We start from the raw sequence: 18,951 nt of genomic DNA, 5'->3' as shown, positions 1-18,951 counted from the left end.
TGCTAAAATGTTACATCATAAAACTCACCTCTGCCATAATATCAGCATATGCCATATATAGATAATCTGTATCAAGTTTACTGTAACGATGAGAACAAACAGAAGCTTAGGCAACATGTCAATAGGTGGAGATGTGAATTAGTGTTGAATTCAATCCAAAAGCTGCTCAACTAACATGCTTGAGGGAGAGAAGGAGAGTCCCACCTCTTTTCTGTGAGAGCGGTACGGCTGAAATGCAAAATGAGCTGGTGAAGGGGGTCTGGCTTGGTCTCCGTCTCTTCCTCCTCTTCTCCTTCCTGCTCCATGGCTTTCTGGGAATGAGAAAGAGATGTGGGAGTGAAACTATAGGAGGAAACTCGCAGATCCTGAAATCCTCAAAAGGTGAGTCAAACATGAGGCGTTGGAGCTTACAGACAAGTCGTCTATCATTCTGTCCTCAAAGGAGTAGCCCTCAGTATGGATCCAGTTGCGTTTGTATCCTTCCAGGAACATATTGGAAGCTCTATGCCTGTGAGGCAGACAGAAAACGATGTTAGTATCTGTGTTTTACTTGTGGCTGTGTGCTACCTCCTGTATTTGTTTGAATGGAGCGGCAGGTAGCCTAGCAGTTAATAAGAGTGTTGGACCAGTAACCGAAAGGTCGCTGGATAGAATCCCCAAGCCAACTAGGTGAAAAATCTGTCTATGTGCCCTTGAGCAAGGTGCTTAACCCTAATTGCTCCTGCAAGTCGCTCTGGATAAGAGCGTCTGCTAAATGACTCAAATGTAAATGTAAATACAAGACTGTAGTAGCATCTCTAACCTGGGTAGGTTGTATAGTGGTGTCATCCTAAAGCAGGCTACCACAGCCTTGCGTCTCTGCTTGGACAGCAGTTTGTGCCACACCATCTTTTTGGATTTGAAGGGGTGCTCCGTCTATGTGAGAGAAGAGATCATTGAGAGAAACGGCACCACTGACATCATGCCATGGTGGTCCTCTGTAGCTCAGCTGGTAGAGCACGGCGCTTGTAACGCCAAGGTAGTGGGTTCGATCCCCGGGACCACCCATACACAAAAATGTATGCACGCATGACTGTAAGTCGCTTTGGATAAAAGCGTCTGCTAAATGGCATATTATTATTATTATTATTATTATGCCATGTGTGTGAAGTAGGACTATAGGGATACTGTAGGATTATATTGATGTTGTAGTACTGAAGTAATGGGTGTACTACTCCACTCACCACCTCAATGTGATAGAGCACAGCAGACACCTCCTGCACCCTCTTAACCACTTTCTCAGGAGCGTCAGCATCCTCAGCCTTCCCTGCCATCTCCTTATATAGGGACATCTGCCAGCGCATGGACGGGTTCTCCACCTGAACACAACACACTGCAGCTGGAGGAACACGCACACTGCAGCTGGAGGAACACCACCGGAACTTCACCATGTATCACTCCAACTTACCTTGCCTTGAAGATGCAGGTTGTTTTGCAAGAACTCCCTTACTTCCTCATCAGTGTCCCTCTGGAAGAAAAATGTTGTTTAAGATTTATTTTGGAACAATTTCTGTGTCTAGACATACAGCCCTATGGGTCTGGCACAAACAACTATTCTGACACATGGTTACTACGGCAGAGTTATTTAAGAGAGCCGAGGGCACACTACCAAAGAGTATCGTATCTTGGCCAGGTTGATAAGCTCCTGATCAGCAGGGGAGCACATGTTGAGGCCGATGGGGAGCATCTTTTTCAGGGCAGCCACAATAAGTGACGTCTGCACTGAGTAACGATCTCCCCGTCTCTTCTTCTTGGTACGCTCCACGTCTGAGCCACCAGCCTGAGAACACAAGGAGGAACCAAGGCGAGAACATGAGGGACCAAGGCGTCTTCTTCATGCATATGGTTGGAGCCTCAACCAATACATGCAGGGCACTGAACAGCGTATCAATTACCACTGCTTCGCATTGAACCCATGACAGCACTGATTCAATGGCACAACACTCACAATCACTTACATTTTTCAATAAGAGTCCTGCTCTACCTCTTAACCATGAAAATAATCATTATGAACACTACAATAGAAAAGCAACTACTTCTACAATATACACTCAGTGGCCAGTTTATTATGTACACCCATTTAGTACCGGGTCGGACGCCCCTTTGCCTCCAGAACAGCCTGAATTCTTTGGGGCATGGATTCTACAAGGTGTGGTATTCAAACGTTGCTCAATTGGTATCAAGGGACCTAACGTGTGCCAGGAAAACATTCCCCACACCATTACACCACCGCCAACAGCCTGTACCGTTGACACCAGGCAGGATGGGGCCATGGACTCATGCTGCTGATGCCAAATCCTGACTCTGCCATCAGCATGATGCAACAGCAACCGGGATTAGTCAGACCAGGCAATGTATTTCCACTCCTCAATTGTCCAGTGTTGGTGATCGCTGGAGCCTCTTCTTTTTGTTTTTAGCTGATAGGAGAGGAATCCGGTGTGGTCGTCTGCTGTGATAGCCCATCCGTGACAAGGACCGATGAGTTGTGCGTTCCAAGATGCCGTTCTGCACACCACTGTTGTTCTGCACCATTTTTGAATCTGTTTGTTGCCTGCCTGCTAGCTTGCACGATTCTTGCCATTCTCCTTCGACCTCTCTCATCAACGAGCTGTTTTCGCCCACAGGACTGCTGCTGACTGGATGTTGTTGTTTTTTTGTAAACCCTAGACACTGTCGTGCGTGAAAAGCCCAGGAGGCCGGCTGTTTCTGAGATACTGGAACCGGTGCGCCTAGCACCGACGATCATACCATGCTCAAAGTCGCTTAGGTCACTTGCTTTGCCCATTCTGACGTTCAATCGAACAGTAACTGAATGCCTCGATGCCTGTCTGCCTGTTTTATATAGCAAGCCACGGCCACGAGACTGTAGGAGCTAACCATTTTTGTGAACGAGGTGGTATAAACTGGCCACTGAGTGTATATTTTACATTACATTCAATAATCTACATCACGTGTCAAACTCATTCCACGGAGGGCCGAGTGTCTGCGGGTTTTCACTCCTCCCTTGTACTTACTTGATTGATGAATTAAGGTCACTGATTAGTAAGGAACTCCCCTCACCTGGTTGGCTAGGTCTAGGAAAAACAGCAGACACCAGGTCCTCCATGGAATGAGTTTGACATCCCTGGTCTACATGACATCTACACTTTGTGCAATGTACTAAAAACCATAATGTGCTCTTGTCACATTATTCCCAGCTTGATACCTGTAATCCAGTGGAAATGTGACCATTGCTTCTCATTTCAATGACCTGTTGAGTTACACTGTGTCCCTCTACCTGTTTACGCAGGCTGTAGCTGTCACAAAATACCATTAATTAACAGTTAACACCCTCTAATATCAAGAGCCATGGACTCCTCTCTGAACCCTTCAGTCTAGGTCAGTTCTTTCATATTATTATATTCTTCAGTATTTGCTGCAGGTGGACAGGCAATGTACTGAATAAATAACCAAACTGCCCAGAATGAGGGCTACATCTCACCACCATAACGACCTGTTTCTGAACTCTTGGCAGGTAAAGGGGAGGGGAATGTGAGAATGTAACACTGTATTGAGAAGGACAGGGGTTGGGGCTGGGGTGGGGGGTGTTGGGGTTGGGGGAGGACAACAAAGGAATTGTTCTAATTTGTAAGACAGAAAATCAGTTAAACTGCACATATAAAAACATGCTTACAAAACACACATTGCATTCACATGAAAAATCATCCAGCATTCGATTGAAAAACGGGTTAAAAACAACGTTCTACAGTATGCTTCTCAGGTGCGTTTGGCTCCTGCAGCACTAGGTGAATGAATGTGTTACATGGTGTTGGAGAGTAACAAAGCTCCTGTTGAAAACACACAAAACTATTTGTTGTTAGTAGCATCATGTTAATGGGAACTAGAATCAGACCAAGGTGTTAGCTACCAACTAGCAAATCACACAAGTAAACCAAATGTCCATGGGATACTTCCCACGTGATACGTCCCACATGGGATACGTCCCATCGCCCCTGTGCTCTCCTCCCTCTCTCCTGTCTCGTTTCTGTGATGGAACATTATGGTCTGTTGTCTGCCCTCTCTGACGTCCCCTGCAAGCTTGTATGTAGTGTGTGTGTGTGTGTATTTCTCTGTCTGCCTGTCTCTCTGTCTGCCTGCCTGCCTGCCTGTGTGTCTGTGTATATGTTAGTGTCATACAGCAGGCTGAGGTTGGCCCAGGGAGTGAAGATAACAGAGGAACACCGCACAGAACAGGAGAGGATGCAAAGCCCTAGAAACAGAGAATGTGTCATGGCTAAATGTCCTGAAGGACTAAGGGAATGTGCAGTGGTGAAAAGTGAGAACAATGTGTTTCAGTGAAATGCTGTATGTATCTCGGAGTATATGCCCTTCATACCCAAAAAGTGCATCTACTCCTGATAAAGAAGAATGTGTGCGAGTGGTAGGAGTGTGTCAAAGCCACAGACAAGTCCAGGCAGATTCAACCGCTTCGCCAAACCAGTACTTCAATGCAAGGAGTGTGTTATGAATAAGGCTAGTTTAGAGGAAGGTGGGTACAAAGGTTTTAGGGAAGATTTTAGAAGACAGGTTTGATTAAAATAGATTGGGGTGAGGTAAAGTCACATTCTACATTGGGTACTATAGAGCTTCTTCCAGAGACCTTTTTCAGTCCTGTTAAATATAGTATCAGGTCATGGGTTAAAGAAAGGGGACAGGTGGGTGGGTGGAGACTGACTGGTGGATATGATGAAGCTAAGCCATGGTCTGACATGGCGGTTACAGGGAGCAGTGAGTGAGCGGTGAGCACAGAGAGGGGGACTAACAGCATCCCCTTGTGGAGGGAGCTTGATCACAAACGCTATATACCAACCAACCTTCAACTGAAAAGACATGGAAGGAAGACTCCCACCCAACTACAATCAACTGGGTGCAAACTCATTGGCAGGATGATGGCACTCTGCCCCCACTGCTGCTTTGGGCAGGCCTGGTGCGGAGCCTAGTGCCATGAGCCCGACTACAGCAGAGTACTTTCATCAAGCGCCTCCAGACTCCCCCCCTCACACACTGGCAGGACTGGGGGTAGCCCACTACTGCCACTTCGTCCAATAGTGTTATATCAGTATGGTGCATGTCTGCTTGAAAGGTGCTCTTGCTTTTTCTATCTGGCCTTGTGTGGAGCACTGTGTCTGTCACTTCACACACTCGGTCACACAAATGTGTTTATTCATGTAATTCTATGCAGTTTAGCAGTAGAAAATGTATGTGATATTAAGAGTAGTGTTCTAGCTGAGTGTATGCCATAGTCTAGATATGTGACCACAGGCCTGGTAATAGTGTCCATACATTCACATTTACATTTTAGTCATTTAGCAGACGCTCTTATCCAGAGCGACTTACAGTTAATGCATTTTTTTTATTTTTATATATATATATATTTTTTTTTTGTCCACAATGTTGACCACAGTGTAACTGGATCCAAAGTGTATCAGTGACGCATGTAAGTCAATTCAGACCAACTTTTGTGTTCTATTTCTGTGTCATAGTACAGAGACCCACTTCATTCCCATTGGTGTTGCAGTGGAGTGCAGAACACGTAGGTAGTTACTGAGTGGACCTGGACAGCTGCCTCTACATACAAAGTAGAATTGCCACTAGTTGTGTGTGTGCGTGTGTGTGTGTGTGTGTGTGTGGTGTCCTGGTGTGCCAGAGGAGTTGATGAAAAGCCCCCCAAAGTGAGGTGCCATGCGGTCAGCACAGCGGTCGTGCAGAAACAAAATCTAACCTCTGAGTCGTTGCCCTAGAAACCCAGCGTCGACACAGAAAAAGAGGACAAGGGACAGTCAAAGAGAGAACTGTTAACACCTGCTACAGCTACAATACTGAATGAACCTCTACTGACATATACAGACAGATGTATAAATCGTAGAGGCACTTCTCTTAGTCCTCAAATGGAGACAAGCCAAGGCAGGCATGGAAAACAGGGCTAAAAAGCGGTCATATCAAACTGATTTAACAAAAACAAAACACTGTTTTTTTTTTAAAGCTTTCCAATATACCATACCTGCTGAAGATGTGGGGAAAATACTTGTTTGCCTTTACTGTTGGGCTATTGTCAGTGATACAATATATATACTTAAGTAACAAGATCTTTCATTTCAGAGTCAGATAAACTTGTGGACACCCATAGACTTCCAGTCATTGTGCTAACGCTAGTTAGCATTTTCTCGAGAACCTATGCAGACATCAAGTACAGTTTTGAAAAAGAACCAACAATTTGTATAGGTAAGTTATACTCCACATTGTTAGCTACAATGGGTTAGGAGGATATCCCAAAGTAATTCACAATCAAGTATGTGAAATGTTTTTTTTTTTAAAGCAAACGATGCAGGATGTGAGACAAATTGCTGGCTACATTGTTGCTGTTGTGTAAATGATGTCAATTTATGATAGATGTTTCAGTAATTCATAGTCTTCCCAAATCTGCTGACATCAGTCTAACACAGGGCTCTCCAACCCTGTTCATGGAAAGCTAAAACCTACAGGACGGTAGCTCTCCAGGAACAGGGTTGGAGAGCCCTGGCTAACATGCCACAACATTTAAACGCTGAAGGTAACTGAATGGCTTTTTAACCCCAGATGGTCTGTATTGGCTCACCTCACTCATCTTTTTAACCCCAGATGGTCTGTATTGGCTCACCTCACTCATCTTTTTAACCCCAGATGGTCTGTATTGGCTCACCTTACTCATCTTTTTAACCCCAGATGGTCTGTGTATTGGCTCACCTTACTCATCTTTTTAACCCCAGATGGTCTGTGTATTGGCTCACCTTACTCATCTTTTTAACCCCAGATGGTCTGTATTGGCTCACCTTACTCATCTTTTTAACCCCAGATGGTCTGTATTGGCTCACCTCACTCATCTTTTTAACCCCAGATGGTCTGTATTGGCTCACCTTACTCATCTTTTTAACCCCAGATGGTCTGTATTGGCTCACCTTACTCATCTTTTTAACCCCAGATGGTCTGTATTGGCTCACCTTACTCATCTTGCTCTTGCTGTCAGCAGTCAGGAAAGACATGTTATTAATCTCATTCATCACCACAAAGTTCTGCTCCTCTCGCTTGAAGTTCTGCAGAGACACAAGAGAGAGAAAGAAAGGTAATCAGATCAAATCAAAGTGTATTGGTCGCGTACACAGATTTGACACAGAGGTGACATGAGAGAGATAGTTGTCACCTTTCAGGGATTTACACTCACATGAGATTTGGACCAGAATATGAAGACCTCTCCAACCATTCTGAAGAGCTCCTCTGCATCTGGGTCTGGGCATGTCAACCACCTCGCCCTGCAAATGGAGGACATCTGTTTAAGGTTCTAGTGATGGAGAGACCGCTAACACCACAACAAACATGTACGCAAAGACAACTGTCAGGGGGAATGGTTTCTGACATACAGTACTCTTAGTCAGGATACTGGATATGAAAAGGTGCCCTATCTAAAGAAAAAACATGACCAGCCACTAGTTTGCCTGTGTGCTGTACCTGTTATTGTCCACATAGCGGATGAGGAGAGGGTAGAGAGCGTACAAGTCCCTGCAGAGCACAGAAAACTCATCCCTGATGGTGCCCTCCTCCTCGTCCCCCTCAGCCTTCCCCTCCATACGCAGGTGGTCCTCCTCTGCCACCACCTTCCCAGTCCTCTTCTTCAGCTTCTCCATGGTGGGGATGAAATGGGACTTGAGCATCTCTGGCTTGGCCCTGCTCACAATAGGCTGGGAGAAGACTAGGGATGGAAGAGGAGTGGTGATGGTGAGTTGGCAAGAAAACACACACAGGTACAGTAGACACGTAAAGCATTGTGGCAACCTCACCAGCCAGCCTCTTCATCCAGGAGGCCTCGTCAATTCCCAGGTTGTTGACCACGATCTTCATGATGCTGCCCAGCAGCTGGTTGAGCTGCTCAGAGGTGACGTCGGTGCAGATCTGGCCCTCCAGCTCAGGGAAGTTCTCTACTCCTCTTTCCCACCAGCGGGGCAGGTAGTTACACAGCATGGGCAGAGTTATCTCGATCACATGGGGCATCTCAGTGTAACGGGCACCTGACTCTGCCAAGTCCCCGATCTCTTTCAACAGAATGTCTAGCTCTGGTATGTCCTGGCATAACTCCTGGACCTCGTTGGGCAGACCCAGGACTATGGACATCAAGACAGACAGACAGACAGAGAGACAGAGACAGAGACAGAGACAGAGAGAGAGTGTTGGGGAACTTGACTACAAGTCCTGGGTGGACAGAGAACAAGTCATAGAATTAGCTGGATACTCACTGGCTCTTTCTCTTGGGGTCTTGGTGGTGTAGACAGAGAAGGAGTTGTACTCATTGAGATGGGGCTCCAGGTAGGCCACAGGCATAGCAGCCGCCAGATGGGCCAGACACTCCCCCATAGCTGGCCTCTGCCTGGAGGAGGGACGACAAGGCCAGTCAAACTCACAGATGATCAGGTTTGTATTGCTGTACTTTTCACAAAGATAAACAGAGCCAGATCCAGACTCACCTCTCCACATGAGGGTTCTTGACAGTGCCCAGGGAGTAGATGGCACACATGATGCGGTAACATGACGTCTGGAGATCATCCACTGACCACCACGAACACACACACACAAACACACGAACACACACAAACACATGAACACGAACACGAACACACACACACATGGTTAACAAGACATGTAAATGTTTTCACAATTCTGCGAGTAAGTAAACTTGAATGCTGTGTCATCACATGAATGCCTTGATGACACGACTCACGCATGACATCATCTCCAAACTGGTGCTGTGAGATGTGGTCGAACAGGGAGGTGAGGACTGGGAGCAGAGCGATGGTGGTGTAGTTGATGTTCTGGGACACGCCTTTCACCTGCTGTAGAGGGACCACAAAGTAAGACATGGTGAACAAGAACAAAACGCAACAGTTCTGGAATAGTTCAATTCCTACCTGTTCTCTTGTAGACACTTTGCTCTTACCTGGTTGCCTTTAGACACCTTTCCCAGTTTGAGGTTCTCCACCATCTTCTCGATATCATCAGCTGCACCCTCAAAGAACGACCGGAGCCCTGCCTTCACAATCTCAGGCCCAGACTTCATCACCGTCCTGAGGAAAACAGAGCAAGGAGGGTACAGAGGAAGGCTATGAGAAAATCTGAGAGGACACATTTGATCCAATACCTTTGTATTTGGATTGTGCACACATTTTAGACAAGTGAAGATTACCTTGCGTCGAGAGATCGTGCCAGGATGTGAAGACAGTTGACAATAGCAGGGGCATCATTTCCTATACAGGATAGACAAAGTCACTTAGTTATAATGAAGGTTGGCAACATCATGGTGAATTATTTTGGATTTACAGTACCAGGTAGAAAAACCTTTAACATAAGTACATTAGTTCAAATGACAACTCAATCAGCATGAGAGGGAGAGAAAGCCAAGCACAGGTAATCAGAGACAGAGGGGGAAAAGCAGTGAACAGTGAAATAAAAATACAGTAAGAAGGGTCAAACACAAGTTAAACAGATGTAAATAGAGCAGAGGGAAATATACGGTAATAGAGCAGGAATGACTGGACTAGACAGAACTAAATCATCAGGACAAAGATGATTTCTTACCGAAGAGAGAAACTCTGTGTCTCACCAGAGCAGCCATTTTACAGAAGATGCTACAGCGACACCCAATAGAAAAGAGAGAGGAAATGCAGAGAAAGGTAATGAATGATGAAAGCAAGAGGAAAATGAGAAATTACAGCACAGGTTCCAAAAGAGAGACTTGAAAGGATGAGTAGAGATATATGAAAGTGGCGAAAGCCTACTAACTAAACTGAGTTGTAGCAATACACATGTTATACAGTGTGTGACAGAGTTACCTGGCAATCATCTCTTTCTCCTTGTTAGAGGAATGTCCTCCACTACCCAGGACTTTGGCCGGTGTGGACAGGAAGTACAGACAGTGGTTTTTAAAGTACTGGTTGATCAGGGGCAACAGGATCTGAGACAAACACATTTCATCATCATCATCATCATATATTCTTATACCCCTGCAGTAAACATGTAACAGCTGTATCAAATGCCATCTCGCCTCTTCTCTAGATGGGCCTGTTTCATAGTGATTCTGTGCTCACCTTCGCAAAGAATTTGATCTCCTGCTCATGAGGCGACTTCTCCACTCTGCCACTGCTCACCACAGCCTCTGAAAGAAAACACACAAGACAACATTATGGAGTATTGTTATTGTGTTAAATGTCAACATTGACTATACACTGATTCATTCAGTTGCTCAATAACAGAGCACTATTTCATTGGTTATCATCATCCACCCTCCTCCCAGAGCCCACCCTACCAAGATGAGCTATGAACTCCTGGGCGATCTCCATCCACTTTAACAGTTTCTGCAGGAAACCATAGGCAAAGCGCTTCTCGATAGATGAGATGTCTGACTCCATGTCTTTCATCCCCCTGGAGAACGCATTCAAAAGCATGATTTATCAATACATATTCAGTTGCTTCTTTAACTTGATACCTTCAATGACTTTTCCTTTTACCTGGTGACTGCAAATCCATTGAGTTGAAGAAATTTGAGAAGCTCATGAGCCTTTTCCCTGTCTCGTGCCTTTTCTTTTGCTGTCAGGGTGTCATAGGGTACAAGCAAAGGGTGGGAGCCTCCTCCTACACACAGTCAAAACACACACAAAGTTCCCATTCACTTTTGTTAAAGAAAAAGGTGACTGGCAATTCTGTAGCTAATATCCTCTTTGTTTCCTGAACAGAATGACCTCTGACCTTTGGACTGCAGCTCCATCTTCTTCTTGCGACCCCAGGTATTGTGATAGTTCTCTGCAAGCTGTTCTGCCATGGACTGGGGAAAGGAGAAATTATGAAAACATTGATCACATAAGATCACATTACAGTGTGTAAAGTAATTGAGAGGGATGGTCCATACTTTAGTGTCATCATACCTGCAGCTCTCTTGACAGTGCCGTGTGGGAGATTTCAATCGGTTGGGGACTGTAGCCATGGCTGGGGTCATATGTTGCCTGAAATACACACATTTATATTCATAAACATTTATTCACACTGTCTTTATCATCTCTGTCTGATCTAAAATAATGTTTATTCCAAAGAGATCCTATTAAATCTAAGACGTCATTTTATGGATTATTCCTCCTTTTCTCTGTACCTGTGCAGTCTGAGAGATCTTCCGAGCCGCCTTCTTCTGCTCAGTCTTGGCTTCCTCTCCTTCCCTCGTTTGATCCAGAGTCCACTCCCATGCAATCATAGCCTTCATGGACTCTTTGATGGGCCAACGGTAGATCTCTTTGTCCTACAAGGGAGATCATTACAGACAGAGGGCATCCGAGAGCAGCAATGGTAAAAATCTGTGGTGGTTGACAGAAATGACTATGCATTGTAAGAAAATTATCAACTGTGCCTCTTACCTTCTCTGAGAATGTTTTGTACGGTCGGAGCATTGGGTGAGTTTTTTCATTTTCATCCAAAATCTCTCCATATGTCCAGTTATTCTGAATCTGCAGGTGGACATACATACACCATACATACATTCTACAATTGGCTGTACAACTGATACACAAACGTTTATTCTTGACTTTTTTTTTACTGACCTTTTCAAAAGCCCACTTGTCATGTGTGTATTCAGCATATTTGTTGATGAAACCATCCAATCTCTCAGGGATGATAGTACTACAATGCAAAACAGACTTCAGTACACCATAGTCATAACTTACTATATAGGAGCTAAAAGTAGAGGAAACTGCGTAATATTTATGAAAATATCAACACTTTCCGTTGATACTGAATCTTATCTAAATTGTTTGTGTTTTCTCAAGGCCTTCCTCCTATTGGTTTACACTCCCGTCCATAATTTCTCTCTATTCTCTTTCATCTCCCCCTCTTCTCTCCTTCATCTCTCCCTCTTCTCTCCTCTCCTTCATCTCTCCCTCATCTCTCCCTCATCTCTCCCGCATCTCTCCCGCATCTCTCCCGCATCTCTCCCGCATCTCTCCCGCATCTCTCCCTCATCTCTCCCTCATCTCTCCCTCATCTCTCCCTCATCTCTCCCTCATCTCTCCTTCATCTCTCCTTCATCTCTCCTTCATCTCTCCCGCATCTCTCCCGCATCTCTCCCTCTTCTCTCTTTCATCTCCCTCTTCTCTCCATCTCTCTTTCATCTCCTTCATCTCTCCCTTTTCATCTCTCCCGCTTCTCTCCATCTCTCCATCTCTCCCTCATCTCTCCTTCATCTCTCCCTCTTCTCTCTTTCATCTCTCCCTCATCTCTCTTTCATCTCCCTCTTCTCTCTTTCATCTCCCTCTTCTCTCCTTCATCTCTCCATCTCTCCCGCTTCTCTCCTTCATCTCTCCCGCTTCTCTCCCTCTTCTCTCCTTCATCTCTCCCTCTTCTCTCCTTCATCTCTCCCTCATCTCTCCCTCATCTCTCCCTCATCTCTCCCTCATCTCTCCCGCATCTCTCCCTCTTCTCTCTTTCATCTCCCTCTTCTCTCCCTCTCTCTTTCATCTCCTTCATCTCTCCCTCTTCTCTCCATCTCTCCATCTCTCCTTCATCTCTCCCTCTTCTCTCCATCTCTCTTTCATCTCCTTCATCTCTCCCTTTTCATCTCTCCCTCTTCTCTCCATCTCTCAATCTCTCCCTCATCTCTCCTTCATCTCTCCCTCTTCTCTCTTTCATCTCTCCTTCATCTCTCCCTCTTCTCTCTTTCATCTCTCCCTCATCTCTCTTTCATCTCCCTCTTCTCTCCCTCTTCTCTCTTTCATCTCCCTCTTCTCTCCTTCATCTCTCCATCTCTCCCGCTTCTCTCCTTCATCTCTCCCTCTTCTCTCCCGCTTCTCTCCCTCTTCTCTCCCTCTTCTCTCCCTCTTCTCTCCCTCTTCTCTCCCTCTTCTCTCCCTCATATCTCCCTCTTCTCTCCTTCATCTCTCCTTCATCTCTCCCTCTTCTCTCCCTCTTCTCTCCCTCATCTCTCTTTCATCTCTACCTCTTCGCTCCTTCATCACTCCCTCTTCTCTCCTTCATCACTCCCTCATCACTCCCTCTTCTCTCCTTCATCACTCCCGCTTCTCTCCTTCATCTCTCCCTCTTCTCTCCCTCTTCTCTCCTTCATCTCTCCCTCATCTCTCCCTTATCTCTCCCTCATCTCTCCCTCATCTCTCCTTCATCTCTCCCGCATCTCTCCCGCATCTCTCCCTCTTCTCTCTTTCATCTCCCTCTTCTCTCCCTCTCTCTTTCATATCCTTCATCTCTCCCTCTTCTCTCCATCTCTCCATCATCTCTCCCTCTTCTCTCTATCTCTCTTTCATCTCCTTCATCTCTCCCTTTTCATCTCTCCCTCTTCTCTCCATCTCTCAATCTCTCCCTCATCTCTCCTTCATCTCTCCCTCTTCTCTCTTTCATCTCTCCTTCATCACTCCCTCTTCTCTCCTTCATCTCTCCCTCTTCACTCCCTCTTCTCTCCCTCTTATCTCTTTCATCTCCCTCTTCTCTCCTTCATCTCTCCCGCTTCTCTCCATCTCTCCCGCTTCTCTCCTTCATCTCTCCCTCTTCTCTCCCTCTTCTCTCCCTCTTCTCTCCTTCATCTCTTCTTCATCTCTCCTTCATCTCTCCCTCTTCTCTCCTTCATCTCTCCCTCTTCTCTCCTTCATCTCTCCCTCTTCTCTCCCTCATCTCTCCCTCTTATCTCTTTCATCTCTCCCTCTTCACTCCCTCATCTCTCTTTCATCTCTCCCTCTTCTCTCTTTCATCTCCCTCTTCTCTCCCTCTTCTCTCTTTCATCTCCCTCTTCTCTCCTTCATCTCTCCCGCTTCTCTCCCGCTTCTCTCCATCTCTCCCGCTTCTCTCCTTCATCTCTCCCTCTTCTCTCCCTCTTCTCTCCCTCTTCTCTCCTTCATCTCTCCTTCATCTCTCCCTCTTCTCTCCTTCATCTCTCCTTCATCACTCCCTCTTCTCTCCTTCATCTCTCCCTCTTCTCTCCTTCATCACTCCCTCTTCTCTCCTTCATCTCTCCCTCTTCTCTCCTTCATCACTCCCTCTTCTCTCCTTCATCACTCCCTCTTCTCTCTTTCATCTCCCTCTTCTCTCCTTCATCACTCCCTCTTCTCTCCTCCATCTCTCCCTCTTCTCTCTTTCATCTCTCCCTCTTCTCTCCTTCATCTCTCCCTCCTCTCTCCTCCATCTCCCTCTTCTCCCTTTCATCTCTCTCTTCATCTCACCCCCTCATCTCTCCCTCTCTTCTGTCCATCATTTTATCTCTTCTCTCTCTCCCTCATCTCACGCTCTCACTTTGTGGTCTCCACTGGTTTGGGATCAAAGTTTCCCTCTGCATCCACCAAGGCTTTCTTCTCAGTCTTGGAGGAGTAGCTGGCATCTACATAATCTGGAGGGATGGCCCCAGCAATGGCACATATGCATGGCATGGCAATTTTGAACAGCTCAGCGTCAAATTTCTGAAACCAGAAACAGAGGACATAGTGAAATATTACTACAATGATCTATCAACGTTTATTTTTTATTTTTTATTATTGGAGCCAAACATTTCCTGGTGACTAAGGTTTCTCTGATCGATCAGTGTAAAAGTGTAACCTTGTGGGCCAAGGACTCAAAGATGCCCCAGAAGAGTTTGCGGGTGAGATGCAGCTCCTCCTCTGATGACAGTCCAAAGTTGCCCCAGCCGTTGGGCAGGCAATAGTACTTCCAACAACGCTCATAGTGATTGGTCAAAAGCTGCAGCCAACAAAAAAACATTATGAAATCAGTGAAATCATGCATCCTAACATCTGGATGATAAGTACATTTATCTTGATACGGCTATGTTCATTCCTTTGTTTTGTTTCTATAAAGGTTTGATTGTCTAATGACCGTTTAAATCATGTCCATACCTTAAGTGGCATTTTGGCATATTCATTGAGAATTGGTACATCAAATACCAGCCTTCTCAACAGGTGTTGTAACATGGATGGCCGTAGATTTCTAAGAAATAGATGCAAATAAATAAGCGCATGTACAATACATTTATCAAGCATGGTTAAACACCTCACTAAAAGTTTACTGTACAAACAGTTTAGGGAAGAGAACATGTCATGTCCAGGAGTCATTAACATTAACTTAGAGAGGAGATAGAGACAATTCTACTGACACAATGCAGAAAGACAGACTTTAGATAACAGCTCATAGTAAGTCCAACTCACTTGCACAAAGCCATGAGACACTCCTCAATGACATCTCTCTGGGCCTTAGTGAAGGCTCGTCCGCGGGACAGACGGTAGATGGTGTGCAGCATGGAGTCGATCATGATGGCCCGGTGGTCTGTGCCCGCGAACAGGAAGGCACACTTGGTGATGAGGGGCAGCACGGCTAGAGAGAGGTAGCGGTTCAGAGCCAGGGCCATTTCTGTGGTGCAGAAAGCCGCCTAGTTGGGAGAGATCAATTTAAACCAGGGATGGGCAACTTTGACAGGCGTGGGGGCCACAAAAAAATTGCGGGTCTGCCACATGCATACCCACACATGCAGTAAGAGCCGGCCCTAGCATTTTGGGGGCCCTGAGCAACATTTTGTTAGTTCTGTTTACAGTCAATATATGCTTAGTGTCTCACTCCTACATAAGAGAAGGTTATTGCCTCAAGTAATGTATATGAGCAGTGAGATCGAGAGAGGCTGACTCACCGTGTCCAGAGAAGCAGCTGCCCTCATGTCAGGCAGGAAGCCCACCTCCAGCACATGGAGCAGGAAGTCCTGGTTGTCAATACCATACACTCTGTCAAGGAACAGCACCATGGGAGCCTTGTGGTCCGGCACAAAACTGGAAGACATCTTGGGTTCAATGATGCTGTTATCTAGACATCACAAAAGACAGAGGGAAGTTGAAGAGGAGAATAATGCTAGGACTCACATCATATTAACACTTGACTAATTACAGATATAATATGCAACATATTACGATCAAACTAAACTAAAACCATTTTTAGTTCTGTTTCATCATCAAGACGTCAAAACTCACTGTCCTTGAGCCAAGACAACAGAGTTAATTGAATCCAAATGGTTTCCCCTGTGGCTCACCCTTTCCAAAGTCTGGGATCTGAACAGACAGGCTGATGACTCCCACCAGGTCCTCTATGGGCACCAGGGACCTCAGGATGGCCCTGATCCTCAGTGCCTCACCCTTCCCAGCCTGGATCAACTGGGGGACGAAGAACAAGTAGCAACGTCTTAGACTGAAACACAGCAGCTAGCTAGTTCCATTCCATAAGCCTTGGCTTCTCTCTTTAAGGTTTTCCAACACTCAGTACTCACATGCATCTCTGGAGCGCAGCGTCCCAGCAAGTCAATGAGAGCTGAGTAGAAGGACATGATGGCATTCCCCAGGTGAACCTTGTTCTCCTCATGCTGCTCCTCCCCACCAGGGAACCTACCAGGAGAAAGGAAGAACTCATATTAATGTAGGCCCAAAACCTTTCAAAGGAGAACATGTTCTAATATACTACACCAGTTAAGACTAGATAGACGATCAGCAGAGTCCCTAAGTGGTTTGGCTCTTACATGCCGGGGAAGCGTCTGTCTTTCTTGACAGTGGGGCCGTCCCTGGCAGGATCCTCAGAGATCTTGATGGCCTCCTCTATAGCAGCCAGCAGGCCGTTCCCACCCTCTCCTCTCAGGGCCGGCCCAAAACACTCTGGCCGACGGATCAGAAGACGCACCACCACATTGGCATTCTCCTCTACGCTCTCTCCTACGGGGGGACATGGAGCCAAACCACGCTCAGTGATGAAAGACAAACAGAAAGACATAATACCAACAGCAGTGTATTCTATTACATGAAGCCAACGAACACAGACCATTGACGAAGACAGCGAAGCGGAGGAAGTCCAGGTATTTCTCCCCGCCACAGGGGTTCCAGCCAATGTCAGGGTAACCCTTAGCCAGGAGCTGGGGACAGCTCTGAAGCCCACAGCCTGCGAGGTACTTCACCACCTGGGAGGAAAAACACAGGGCAAAAGAGACAGAAAGAGAGATGACCAATGTGCTGCTGGATCAGAGAATGTTCATGTGGGTGCTGGGGGTGTCCAACCTTCTCCAGGTCTTGTTCCTGTAGCGCCAGAGCCAGCTCATTGTTATCAATGCAGGATGCTGCAGCTACATCTAGAGGTGTGGAGCCACGCATTCCTGAAAGACATCCATGACATGTTCAGTCCCAACACACAGCAAAACTATTCTGCCTTTAGAGGAATTATGTCGACCTTTCTTTCCCATTTATACAAGAATATAAACTTGTGTTGGAAGAAGATCTCAATATCCCTCACCAAGGCCGATGCCACTGTTCTGAAGCAGGTAGCTGAGGTGATCGAACATGGAGCGCTGGTTCTGACGACTGATGCGACAGAAGTAACACAGGAAACGACAGCAGTTGGTGACCATACGAGGGAATCTGATCTCCTGCAGAAGAACACATCTAGGGTGAATGCACTGACTAGAGTGTAATCATATTTAATGCATTTGAATTTGCAGACAAACATTGATCCTGTAGTTATGAAGCATATAACCACTTCACCTTGGAGTCGCCACCACCCAGCACGTTGACCATCACCTCCATGACAGTCTCGTGCATGCCCAGCGCTCGCATCAGGTTGGGGTGCTGATAAAAAACTTTATTGCTCATGATGTTCCTGATGGAGAAAGAAGGCTAATGCTGATTCTCAGTTCCTCCAGTTCTCTCTTCGGTATATTGTCTTCTCTATACCTTTCTAACTGATCTACTGTACTGACCCGATGCTCTGGATCATGAGCCTCTCCTCCTCGGGGCCCATCTGAACGATGAGCAGTGAGCGGATCTGTCCCAGGCACTCCAGCAGGTCCATGGTATCCTTTATGGAGATGGCGTTGATGGTGTAGGCCTTGGGCAGGGCCCGGATCAGCTCACCCAGCCCGTCATACTGACGGTGAAGCAGGCTGAACATCAGACGCACCAGCTCAGGGTTCTGGATGAACGACTCCTGGGCCCAGTGGACCATGGTGTGGGAGATCAGCTCCTGGAGGGTGCCTGGTGGGGGTGGGGGGGTGGGGGGGTGGGAGGGTGGGGGGGGGGGGTATGGAGGAGCGACATCAGTTAATTGATTGATTGTCTGTTTTCTGTTGTGTTAGTGATAAAATCATTGTTATATGAAAATAACTCATTACTGAAACCGAATAAAATTATCCCACGCGACTAGACTGAGATTGAAGGTAAATCTTTGGCCTGATTTTACAGTTTGAACGAATACCGTTTTTCACTGGGACAGCTGATAGAGAGTGAGACTCACTGGGTTTGGTGTCTTCCACAGGTTCCTCCTCCTCTACCTTCTTCTTACGGAGGTGCCTCAACTTGTCCAGCATTCGGAGGAGTCGTCCTTTGAGAGACATATCCAACTCCTCCTCCACCTCTCCTCTTCAATATGTACACCTGACGTGACATCAGAAGTGATAGATTAGCTGAACACTTTCCATCTCAACTATAGGCTATCTTTGTAAGTGAAGTTATAAGTTACATGTGGAGAGCTAGGTATGAGCTTGACTGACCACAGTGAGCCAGCAGGTTCTTGTGAAAAGCCTGCAGTGCATCACGGACCTCGTCAGGCACAGGACAATCCTCATCCTCTGCAATGTTCTTGAAGTTCATCAGCATGTTGACCTGCATATCAAAACACAACAGAGACAAAGAGTTAGTTTTTGTTACCTTTCATTTACTGTTAAAAGTGTGATAGCCACTTTCTCCTGGAGGATAAAGTGCACTGAGGCTGAGGGTACCTGCTCCTGTGGTGGGGAGCGGAACTCGCGGGTCTTGCGGGCGGTCTCGGCGGCGCTCATGGTGAACGCCAGCATGAGCT

The 18,951-nt window shown here is 46.3% G+C and overlaps 1 pseudogene across 1 annotated transcript in view; it reads right to left on the bottom strand.

Annotated features, from left to right (window-relative positions):
• The window catches only part of LOC311122703 (ryanodine receptor 1-like), a 44,084-nt pseudogene extending 25,138 nt beyond the window's left edge, over nucleotides 1–18,946 (bottom strand). Inside the window, exons 1-43 of the transcript in view lie at nucleotides 18,872–18,946; nucleotides 18,644–18,755; nucleotides 18,388–18,527; nucleotides 17,855–18,128; nucleotides 17,640–17,754; nucleotides 17,392–17,524; nucleotides 17,160–17,254; nucleotides 16,927–17,062; nucleotides 16,631–16,820; nucleotides 16,385–16,499; nucleotides 16,151–16,271; nucleotides 15,758–15,927; nucleotides 15,282–15,502; nucleotides 14,973–15,063; nucleotides 14,677–14,817; nucleotides 14,377–14,540; nucleotides 11,685–11,763; nucleotides 11,502–11,591; nucleotides 11,243–11,386; nucleotides 11,022–11,099; nucleotides 10,846–10,921; nucleotides 10,608–10,731; nucleotides 10,406–10,521; nucleotides 10,188–10,255; nucleotides 9,933–10,054; nucleotides 9,679–9,728; nucleotides 9,287–9,347; nucleotides 9,041–9,167; nucleotides 8,825–8,936; nucleotides 8,571–8,652; nucleotides 8,343–8,473; nucleotides 7,890–8,210; nucleotides 7,561–7,801; nucleotides 7,277–7,364; nucleotides 7,056–7,148; nucleotides 5,801–5,815; nucleotides 1,649–1,819; nucleotides 1,448–1,507; nucleotides 1,224–1,358; nucleotides 803–915; nucleotides 412–508; nucleotides 205–311; nucleotides 29–80 (exon numbers count right to left, since the gene is read on the bottom strand). The product of the transcript in view is annotated as a ryanodine receptor 1-like (transcript). The remainder of the gene's footprint in view (nucleotides 1–28; nucleotides 81–204; nucleotides 312–411; nucleotides 509–802; nucleotides 916–1,223; nucleotides 1,359–1,447; nucleotides 1,508–1,648; nucleotides 1,820–5,800; nucleotides 5,816–7,055; nucleotides 7,149–7,276; nucleotides 7,365–7,560; nucleotides 7,802–7,889; nucleotides 8,211–8,342; nucleotides 8,474–8,570; nucleotides 8,653–8,824; nucleotides 8,937–9,040; nucleotides 9,168–9,286; nucleotides 9,348–9,678; nucleotides 9,729–9,932; nucleotides 10,055–10,187; nucleotides 10,256–10,405; nucleotides 10,522–10,607; nucleotides 10,732–10,845; nucleotides 10,922–11,021; nucleotides 11,100–11,242; nucleotides 11,387–11,501; nucleotides 11,592–11,684; nucleotides 11,764–14,376; nucleotides 14,541–14,676; nucleotides 14,818–14,972; nucleotides 15,064–15,281; nucleotides 15,503–15,757; nucleotides 15,928–16,150; nucleotides 16,272–16,384; nucleotides 16,500–16,630; nucleotides 16,821–16,926; nucleotides 17,063–17,159; nucleotides 17,255–17,391; nucleotides 17,525–17,639; nucleotides 17,755–17,854; nucleotides 18,129–18,387; nucleotides 18,528–18,643; nucleotides 18,756–18,871) is intronic.
• Between the last annotated feature and the right edge of the window lie 5 nt (nucleotides 18,947–18,951).

This window comes from Coregonus lavaretus (assembly GCF_964263955.1).
Source record: "Coregonus lavaretus genome assembly, contig: HAP1_SCAFFOLD_961, whole genome shotgun sequence".
NCBI lineage: Eukaryota > Metazoa > Chordata > Actinopteri > Salmoniformes > Salmonidae > Coregonus > Coregonus lavaretus.
This window is presented reverse-complemented; position numbering and strand designations above follow the sequence as displayed.